Source organism: Mchenga conophoros, linkage group LG3 (genome assembly GCF_057382185.1).
Source record: "Mchenga conophoros isolate Kocher_MC1m ecotype Shallow Benthic linkage group LG3, M_conophoros_male_GT1.1, whole genome shotgun sequence".
Lineage (NCBI taxonomy): Eukaryota > Metazoa > Chordata > Actinopteri > Cichliformes > Cichlidae > Mchenga > Mchenga conophoros.
In genome coordinates this window covers 19,906,306-19,916,701 of record NC_140528.1, presented here as the reverse complement: position 1 = coordinate 19,916,701, position 10,396 = coordinate 19,906,306, and positions in this window count along the sequence as shown.

The window sequence follows — 10,396 nt, the reverse complement described above, 5'->3', positions numbered from 1 at the left end:
GAAACATCAAGCATCAATAGCAAGAGTGAAAGAGTGAAAGATGGCGGATGTAGCAGGTGGTGGTGCAGACCTAGCTCTGACTTTCAAACGGTCACGATTAAAACCATCCATCCATCCATCCATTCGCTTCCGCTTATCCTTTTCGGGGTCGCGGGGGGCGCTGGAGCCTATCCCAGCTGTCATAGGGTGAGAGGCATAATTATCACGTTCGTACAATATAGGATCACGTTCGTACAATATAAATATTATATTGTACGAAGGTGATAATTATGTATATTGTAATAACGTGATATTATGTTGTTCAAACGTGAAAAGTATATTGTACAAACAGGAAAAGTATCTTGTTAGAACAATAAACCTTTCACGTTATAACGTGATACACTTGTATTTTTCTTTTGCCTGGGTGGCAGCTCTACACTTCCGTATCATGCACTCTGACAGGCTGACTAATGCACTGTCACAGCTTCAATACCAACAGATAGCTGTTGAGAACAATGAGAACATGTGACTTGTTTTTGTTACGTAAATAAACTGCCCACAAAACACATAGTGCCTTAGAAATTCTCCTGAAGAAATTTTAACACAATTTTAGATGTGTTTAGTCCATTGATAACAAACTAAATTTTTCCCCCCTTTGAAGCAGTTAACTTGTGTAAGTGCGAACGCCGTAATCACACAAAAACAACTGCACCAAGACCCTTTGGAGAAGGTGATGTTTGTCCGGTTCAAAACAAACTCCAGCGTTTATAGTGGGAATGTGATGCAATCCAATTGCAACTTTGAGAACAAAGAACCTTCTTCCTGTATTTAATATGTCGCTGCTGCCACAGACACATCTGATCAATAAGCACATTAAATGTTCTAATGCGGTTTGTAGTCATGCATTTTTAGTTCACTTGGAGTTTTTTCTATGTCAAATGAAACCATAGAAAAACACTACAAGCTTACAAACCCATGAGCTGAGTAAACAAATGACAGGTGCGAAAACACCCTTAAGGTTTAGCTGAGCACTAAGTATGAAAGCCAGAGTACCAGCTAACTGTGAGATAAGTTAGTGCCAGATTTGTGCAACTTTTTGCATTCACTTTATTTATGTATTTGAACATTTTTAAAACTGTATGGTCAAAGTTCAAGAGAGATTAGCCAGTGCCACTCATGAAGTAAAATTTAAAAAAAAAAATCATGTACACCCCTCCAACATTAAATTTATTGGTATTATATGGCATTGGGTTGGAGTATACAGGATTGTCTAGTTAGTATCTGTTGGTGTGCTCCAGACATTTTCATTCCCGTAAGTTATAGATATGTTCATATCACTCTTTATCCGGTCTTTAAGTCTGATGTCACTAGTTGTGTCTGGGCTCAAACTCCGCTGCACGTCCATAAATCACAGGATCACTGTGGCATCACTGAGAGTTGAAAAACTGTCTAAAGTCTTTCATCTGTAATAAAATGATCAGCGTTCTGCTCTACCATGTGTAACAATTGAGTTTATCATCCAGGCATCCATGAAAATGAAACGGAATATATGACATTTAACAGAGTTAGAAATTAGCAGGAAGTTAGCTCGCTAGCTTCCATCTAAATGAGGGATTTCTGAAACAAATTCAAACGTACAGCTCTGCTATCACTTCCAACATAAATGAAGACAGAAAACTAAACAGCAGTGACGTTTGTAGGGTACTGTGAGTAAAATGCGTTTGATTTTCTCCCGAACATTCAAATTAGTGCAATCATAAATTCCTTCATGAGGTGCAAATTAGAGTGAGAACATGTGGAGGCTCTGGCTACGTTCACACTGCACGCGAAAACGCATCAAATCCGACTTTTTTGACCGTATGCGACCCATATCCAATCATGGTATGACGGTGTAAAAACAGCCAAAATCTGATATTTTCAAATCCGATCTGGGTCACTTTCGTATGTGGTACTTAATCCGATACATATCTGATGTTTTAGAAAGCAACTGCTGTTTGAATGGTCATGTCACCTTAAATCCGTCTTTTATTTCACTGACACAAAACATATGCCAATTATCAGAGCTGGAGAAGACATTGAGAACACACGAGCGCTTCGTGTGCATCCCGTGCAGATATTAGTGAAACTGTTGGGAAGACAACGTGAACATTTTATTTGTACTGTATAATCTGCAGATTCTGACAGAAATCTGCAACTATCCTTTGAAGCACCGCTCCTCTCTAAAACAACAATAAGGATCATTATTAGGCCATATATAAATAACAAAATAACTTAAAGCAAAATTGGACAACGTAAAGTCTGAAACAAGTCTTTATATTAAGGCCATCAGTCAAACAATGCTGTTTGGTCTGGATCTAAACAGAGCGCGTTGTGTGTGACGTCTGCTTTTGCGTATGCGGGCCACTTTGAGGGTCCATAAAGGAGCGCGTTTGCTCTGTCTCTCTTTATTCTGACATTTAACTAATTCAAAAGATATTTCAATATTTATCTAAAACAAAAGTTTACTCTAAATTGATGTTGTACAGTAAAAATGTTTTATGTTTTCTCCCTAAAGTGTATGTAAATATCTGGTTACAAATGTGAATATCCTGCTGTGTATTGAAATCCCTCTTGTTTTGCATAGAAATATACTGAACAACATACAAAGCATAATATATAAAATAACATTTACAAGTTTTTTCTTTGAAAGAAGCCTCTAATGTCCATTCTTATATTTCAGTACATAACTGAAACCGATTTAGTCGGGGAGGGTAAGACCTGAAAATATGAAATAAACACACGTAAGCTAAGACTCTCTAAAAAAATAGCACTTGTTCAGCTTTTCATTTCGCCATTTGTTGATTTACTTGAAAAGCAATTAACGTAATATTGGTCAAGTGATCAGTTTCATATCAATCTTTCGTGATGCACCGTCATATTTACATCATTTGTACGGTGCGAATGATTTGCTTTGGTACCTGGTCAAACTTCAGCTCTCCTTAGTATGGCTGGCTCCGTTTCTCCAACAGCGCACTCACTGCTGGCAGCAGCTGCCCCCTCGCTCAGTCGCTTAGTGCCTGAGCTCGGATCATACTTGAAACTTGTGCGTTACCACATCACAGCAGCCCTACCCAGCAGCCTTGACCCACACCAGTTTGCCTACAGAGCAAACCGATCGACAGAGGACGCCATAGCAACAGCACTCAATGTAGCATTAACACATCTGGGGAGGCAAGGAAGCTATGTGCGTATGCTCTTTGTGGATTATAGCTCGGCATTTAATACCATTCTTCCATACAAACTGGACGCCAAGCTAAAAGACCTAGGGCTTCCTCACAGCACCTGTAAGTGGATCAATAGCTTCCTCACCGACTGCAGACAGAGAGTGAGAGTGGGACGTTACACATCTCCAGCCCTAAATCTAAGCACTGGGTCGCCACAGGGCTGCGTGCTTAGTCCACTGCTCTACTCGCTTTACACACACGACTGCACCCCCGCCCACCAGAGCAACACCATTGTAAAGTTCGCAGATGACACTACTGTGGTGGGGCTCATATCTGGGGGAGATGAGTCTGCCTACAGAGATGAGGTGGAGCGGCTGTCTTCATGGTGCAAGGATAACAACCTTCTCCTAAACACGAAAAAGACCAAAGAACTCATAATTGACTACAGAAGACACAAGACAGAAATCCAACCACTAATCATCAGCGACGACTATGTGGAGAGGGTGGCAGACTTCCGCTTCTTGGGAGTCAGCATAGAGGGAAACCTATCCTGGAGTGTGAATACCTCTGAGCTACTGAAAAAGACACAACAGAGACTGTACTTTCTGAGAGTGCTTAGGAAGAACAACATCACACAGAGACTGCTGGTGTCTTTCTACAGAGCCTCCATCGAAAGCATACTAACGTACTGCATAGGCATATGGTACGCTAGCTGCACAGTGGCTCAGAGGAAAGCACTCCAGGGAGTAATCAACGCTGCCCAAAGGACAATCGGCTGCCCTCTCCTCAAACTGAAAGACCTACACAGTTCCCGCTGCCTCAAAAGAGCCCATAACATCATAAAGGACACCTCACACCCTGGACACTCCATGTTCGAACTGCTGCCTTCAGGTAAACGGTATAGAACAACATACACAAGGACTAACAGACTCAAACACAATTTCTACCCAATTGCAATATCATGTCTCAATGCTACTAAAAGTAGATGACTTTCATTGCCCCTGTTGTCATTTGTGCCCTTGATGTTGGAATGCTTTCAGACATGTTTTGTTGGATGCGCTAACAAATTGATTGAGTGATTGATTGTTTGAGTGATATATCAACTAGGTCGTATGTTGAGTGTCTGTATGGGGCCTTAGGCCTGGATTGCTTGGGTGTATTTACTGTATGAGAACACTGTATTTTATATGTATTTCTATCTTTTATATCATATCTATTATAGTTTTTAAGTATTTATCTTTCGTGATGTTGCACTGACCGGAGACATCTTTCAATTTCATTGTACTTGTGACAATGACAATAAAGAATATTCTATACCAATATCAGGGGGGATTCACGCACAGTCCTAAATTCCCACAGTGTGCACTATGTGCTTCGAATATTGTGTGTACTTTTTGTTTTATACACTTGTCAGCCAGGCATCTAACTATGAAAAAATTACACTCCAAAAGACCCCGGGCTTCTGACAAAACAACCCGGGCTTAAGCCCAGTAAGCCACCCCCACGCATTATATAAATTATATAATGTAAACAACTACCTGAAAAACAGGTAGAACGATGCTTTTGTATCGTTTATTGCATTTATGGAGGGAGTGATGTATGCTGGGTAATGGCACAGCTAGCGACTGGGTGACTTTATTCACCCGCTCGGCTGTTATCAGTCCATACAATGGGCGTTATTAGCACAAATCAGTCCCATAGATATGGGCCATCTCCTGCTAGATTGTTCAGAAGGTTGTTATCATCCATCCAGATGGAGGATCACTAACAGGAGCGTGGAAGACTCCAGAATCCACTCTGGCTGGAATCCGGTGGATATGCAGTGTGTACAGGTAAGACCATTTAAACCACAGGTGTCGAACTCCAAGCCTCGAGGGCCGGTGTCCTGCAGGTTTTAGATGTGTCCTTGATCCAACACAGCTGATTTAAATCACTAAATTACCTCCTCAACATGTTTTGAAGTTCTGCAGAGGCCTGGTAATGAACTAATCATTTGATTCAGGTGTGTTGACCCAGGGTGAGATCTAAAACCTGCAGGACACCGGCCCTCGAGGCTTGGAGTTCGACACCACTGATTTAAACGGACAGCATTTATAGAATGACTATTAAAAGTCTGCGAGTGTCAGTAATGTTAATGTGGTTATGTTAGTAATACACCGAGTGCTAATATAACAGCTTTAAGATGCATTTGTAGATATTATTACGCGTTTTACCGTCTTTATGGTGCTAGCTTAAAGTTACGGTGTAAACGTTAGCTTATATTGGAGTAAAGCTGTTACTGTTTAAACGATGTTAGCACAGAAATATTAGCTTCTGTTGTTAGATTTGTATTGTTGATTGTTATTTATGCTTAGAAATATTTACTTATATATGCTTAGAGTTTTGTAATTAGTTGTAGATTGGTAGAGGGTTTGATCCTTGATAGTCTGCAAACTTTGTGTGTATTAGACAGCACTCTGGGAGCATGAGAGGTCGTACCGTGTCTTATTGTTTTATGGTAAGATTAACGTAGTTGCGTCTGTTCTAGTCTAAGTGCTCTTTGTTTAGATGAACTGCAGGACTTCCTCACCGTGTTATCTAGGGTGAACCATCTAGGGTGAGGGGGAGGCTACCCTCTTCCTGACCAAGGATGTTTGACCCTTTGATCAGCAGTACACACACACACACACACACACAGGCAAGGTACTCTTTGTGTGTATGTAGACGTCATATGTTAATGAACCTATGCATATTCATGTAACCACAATAAAAGGAGTGCTATGGGGAGCCTGGCTGAGAGTCTGATGGAGGTCAAGTGGTGGGACGACACTTGGCTCTAGGCAGGTCTCCCTCATGCATGAGTAAACCAGAGAACTTTGGTGCCTTGTGTCTTGCTTTGCTGTGTAATTATATTGTCTTCAACGTTCCAGCGAATAGGTTCAAGCTACAAACCTATCATCTGTCATGACTGATGAAGTTACTAGTTAATAAAGTTTCCAGTAAAGTGTTTAATCGCAGCCACAGACTGACAGCAAATATCTCGATTAGCTTCAGTGCATCTGTAATAAATATGTGCAAGTTTCAGTGCTTCGTTTAAATAGTGTGTTTCTGTGACAGGTTGCTAGTAACAAAGTCCCTAAAGATAAAATTTAAAATTGGTTCTTTGCTAAGTTGTGTGTTTTGTATTGTATTTGACAACTCGGGTTTGTCCCCTTGAGTTAGGTTAAGTGGTTTAACCCCCCCAAAAAACAAAAATATCGCTCTGAAAGCGATCAGGTACAAAGACTGGACTGAAAATGGGTGAAAAAGCAGTTAATGTCCAAAGAAAAACTTTAAATGACCTTCAGAAAGTCTAAAGAAAGGAAGAAGAAGAACATCTGGCTCAGTACAGGCAAAATATAAAGAACTGAGGAGAGGCTCAAGACTTATTCACAGATAATCAATCAAATTAATCAAGCGTCATCTGGAAGCATCCTCCTGGCTGTAAGAGCGTCTCGTTTTTGTCTCATTAACTGTCTGGTGGCACTCACAGTAGTCTGCTGTGACGGGGACCTCGAGGACTAATGTTACAGGGAAATCATTAGGAAAGTGCTTTGGACTGAGCTTTACTGAAATCTCAGTTTTCCCCCTGTCGGAGAGCTCCACCCCTCCACCCCTCCTCCTCCTATTCCTTCTTTTTAAACGTCAGTGCAGGTACCGTCTCCCTCCCTCCCATCAAGGTTCAAGGTTCTTTATTTCTTTATTTCCATCCCTGTATTTTTGTTACATAGAACTTAGTGGCTGTGCTCACTGTTCAATTCAAGTTGGTTTAAGAGAGATGGTAATTTAAAAAACACAAAAACAAGCTGTTTTGGTAAAGCAATATATATGATTATTAAAGATAAAATATAGTGTTAATTTGTTTGAGTTCCTTCCCTCTCTCTTTACTTCTCACTCTGTTTTGAAGCATCTGCCTTCCAGCAGATGGGGGAGACTGTATTGGCAGCTGCTTTCCAGGAGGATGTAGCTCATCTGTATCGCGAGGCCTGTTGGGCCATATACGTCCTAAGAGTAAGAGTAATTTCCTGCTCTCTCTTTTCCTCTCTAACTTTTCCCTGTGTGCATTAGGGCTGCCACAAACGATTATTTTGATAGTCGACTAGTCACCGATTATTTTTGCGATTAGTCGACTAATAGGATTAGGGCTGCACGATTAATCGTTAGAAAATCGCGATCTCGATTCAAACTTATTTGCGATCTCATTTCCAAATGACGATTTAAAAGAAAGAAAAAGAAAAAGACGACGACGATTGTACCGCATTTTGATCCGGGACGTACTCTGCATGAAACCAAGTGCTCACTCTTCCTGCTCAACAAATGACAAGGGCGGAGCCTTATACCACGTGATACAGAAGCTGTGCCGTGTGATGCTAATATTAGCAGGGAAAAAACAACGGTAGACTGGTGGGTAATAAGCGCATGAATAATACAGAAAACAGAGATTGGAGACGGGAAACTGTTCTTGAAGTACAGAGACAGATAGAGAGAGAGCTAGCTGTGCATGGAGTGTGATTTTAATAGTCGTGGAAGCAAAACAGCAAAATTAATGACATTGATCAAATGTGAAGCGCAGTTTGCTGCTTCTTTTGCTGCTGGCTCTGTGAATTTTGGTTGGAGAGACAAAACCTGCAGCTCAGAATCAGCGCAAGAAGACGTAATCGCAGCGCGGACCGGACGCATCAGGATCGCTAAGCTCCGACAGCGTGTCCGTCTACGAGCCGTCGGGTGAGAAAGCCGAGAAAGACAAAGTTGATTCTGATGCGTCGGTCCGTTCTGTGTTTACGTCTTTGTGTGGAATCAGTGTACCTGCTCTCATTTACACGGATTCGCATTTGCGACCAAATTGGTTGCACTCTAGAGCCCTGTTACTTGATGAAAGTTGGTTTTGCAGAGTTAATCTTGCAGCTCAGCCACAGCATAGCCCTCAGCAACCAAGAGCATGCTAGCGGGCCGTTGTTATTATGTTATTACTGTGCTTTTCGGAAAATAAGGCACTCTAAAAATCAGTCCTTTGATTTTTCTGGAAATCGACAGTGCTCCTTATAATCCGGTTTGCCTTATGTCTCTACCAGCTTTGCACATCTACAGACTGAAATCTTTGCCCATTCTTCTTTGCAAAACAGCTCCAGCTCAGTCAGATTAGATGGGCAGCGTTTGTGAACAGCAGTTTTCAGATTTTGCCACAGATTCTTGATTGGATTTAGATCTGGGCCCTATTTCAGGAAGCCGGTTTAGTGCAAACTCTGAGTAAGTATACCCTGAGTTAACGAAAACTCTGGGTTTTCGGTTTCACAAAGCGAGTTTAGATTAATCCTGAGTGAGTTACTATGACGACACACTCCGTGAAGCTAACCTGCTCCCTAGCAGATTTACTTCAACTAACCCTGACGTTCTCCGCCTCTGTGTCGGAAACCTGACTGTAGGAAGTGTCAGACATGGCGTGCTCCTTCCTTGAAGAGCCAGTAGATGTTGAAGCCCAAATTCTCTGCAGAGCTCTCCGCCGGGAGAGAGTGATTAGAGCGCGTTCGGACATTTTATCATTTCCTGATGATTTCCTGTGTGAACGTTACCGTTTTTCAGCACAATCTATAAGTTATTTGAATAACATCCTCAGGCCTAATATTGCTCATGTGACACATCATGGACATTCTCTCAGTTCTGTACATATTATTTGTATTGCACTTCGGTTTTTTGCAAACGGGAGCTTTCTGTATAATATTGGTGACGCTGAGCACGTTTCCAAGGCTACCGTCTGTCGGGCAGTCAGGAATGTTACAGTTGCACTGAAACGTCTCCTGTACTGGTTTGTGGTGTTCCCCGGTCATAGACCCACAAGATTTATCAAAGAGGGATGCCACAAAATTGCAGGTATCAGGATGAACAAAATTTAATTCATGATGTGGTGATACTTGAACTACTACTTAAATTTTACATTTATTTTCACGGTTCCCAGGCATGATTGGCTGTATAGATGGCACTCACATTCCAATCATTGCTCCTTCAGTAAATGAAGGAGACTATGTGAACAGGAAGTCTTTCCACAGCATTAATGTACAGGTACATAGTTCCCTGTAGCATTTCAAACTAACAAATCATTTCATTATAGTAATGGATGCTAATTTGTGTTCTCTGCACTGTGAAGATCATATGTGATGCTGCCAACATTATCACAAATGTGGAAGCCAACTGCTCAGCCTCTGTGAGTGGTGGTGGTGGAGGACCCCCACCTGTTTTTCGGGCCTCCGCTTTTTTTTCTGTTGGCTATAACGGGTCACATTTGAGCATACAGAGTAAGCAAATATGTACTTGTAATGTGCTCAGATAATTTCAATAAGTGCTTACAGAAAGAAAATTAATGTAGCCTCTAACTGCAATTGATTTACATCGGACAAAGAGACCAAGCACTATGGCTCAATTACACCTTACCTGTTTGGTATTTGGTGAGTATTGAGTTGTATTTTTGTTATTGACCAAATACTTATTTTCCACCCTGATTTACGAATAAATTCTTTACAAATCCTACCATGTGAATTCATGGATTTTTTTTTCACATTCTGTCTCTCACAGTTGAAGTGTACCTCTGGTGCAAATTACTGACCTCTGTCATCATTTTAAGTGGGGGAACTTGCACAATCGGTGGCTGACTAAATACTTTTTTGCCCCACTGTATGATCCACCGGTGGTGATATTTTGGTATTTTGTGAGTTCCTGATTTAACAAATCAGCTCTTTAATCCAGGCCTGAGAGATTGAACTTTAAAGCGCTATAAAATATTCTTACTGAAAACAGTCGCAAAGTATTTTTCTCCATGATTATAATGAGCTTGGGAGAAATTCACTTATATGGGACACTGATCGAATGAGAAGTCCCGAGCCTAAAAGGATTGCAGCGAGTCAATCCAGTCCAAAAACAAGGAACTGTTTCCTTCAAAATGATGACGTCATCTTGCTGGTGATGGAGGCTCGAATAGGTTGCGCGTGAGACTCCATTATCAGCAATATCTGGTACGAATGTGTGTGGATGTATGCATGTGACTGGACTGTGACGGACTGACGACTAAAAGTTTAACTGACTTGATATTGAGACAAAAACGGTACCGACTTTAGGATTAGTGAATGTCCACAACAATTCACCCAGCCTGTAAAAGAAGGGTGGATGTTTTGTCTTGCTTTGTTTTGTTTTTGCAAGAACAGAAG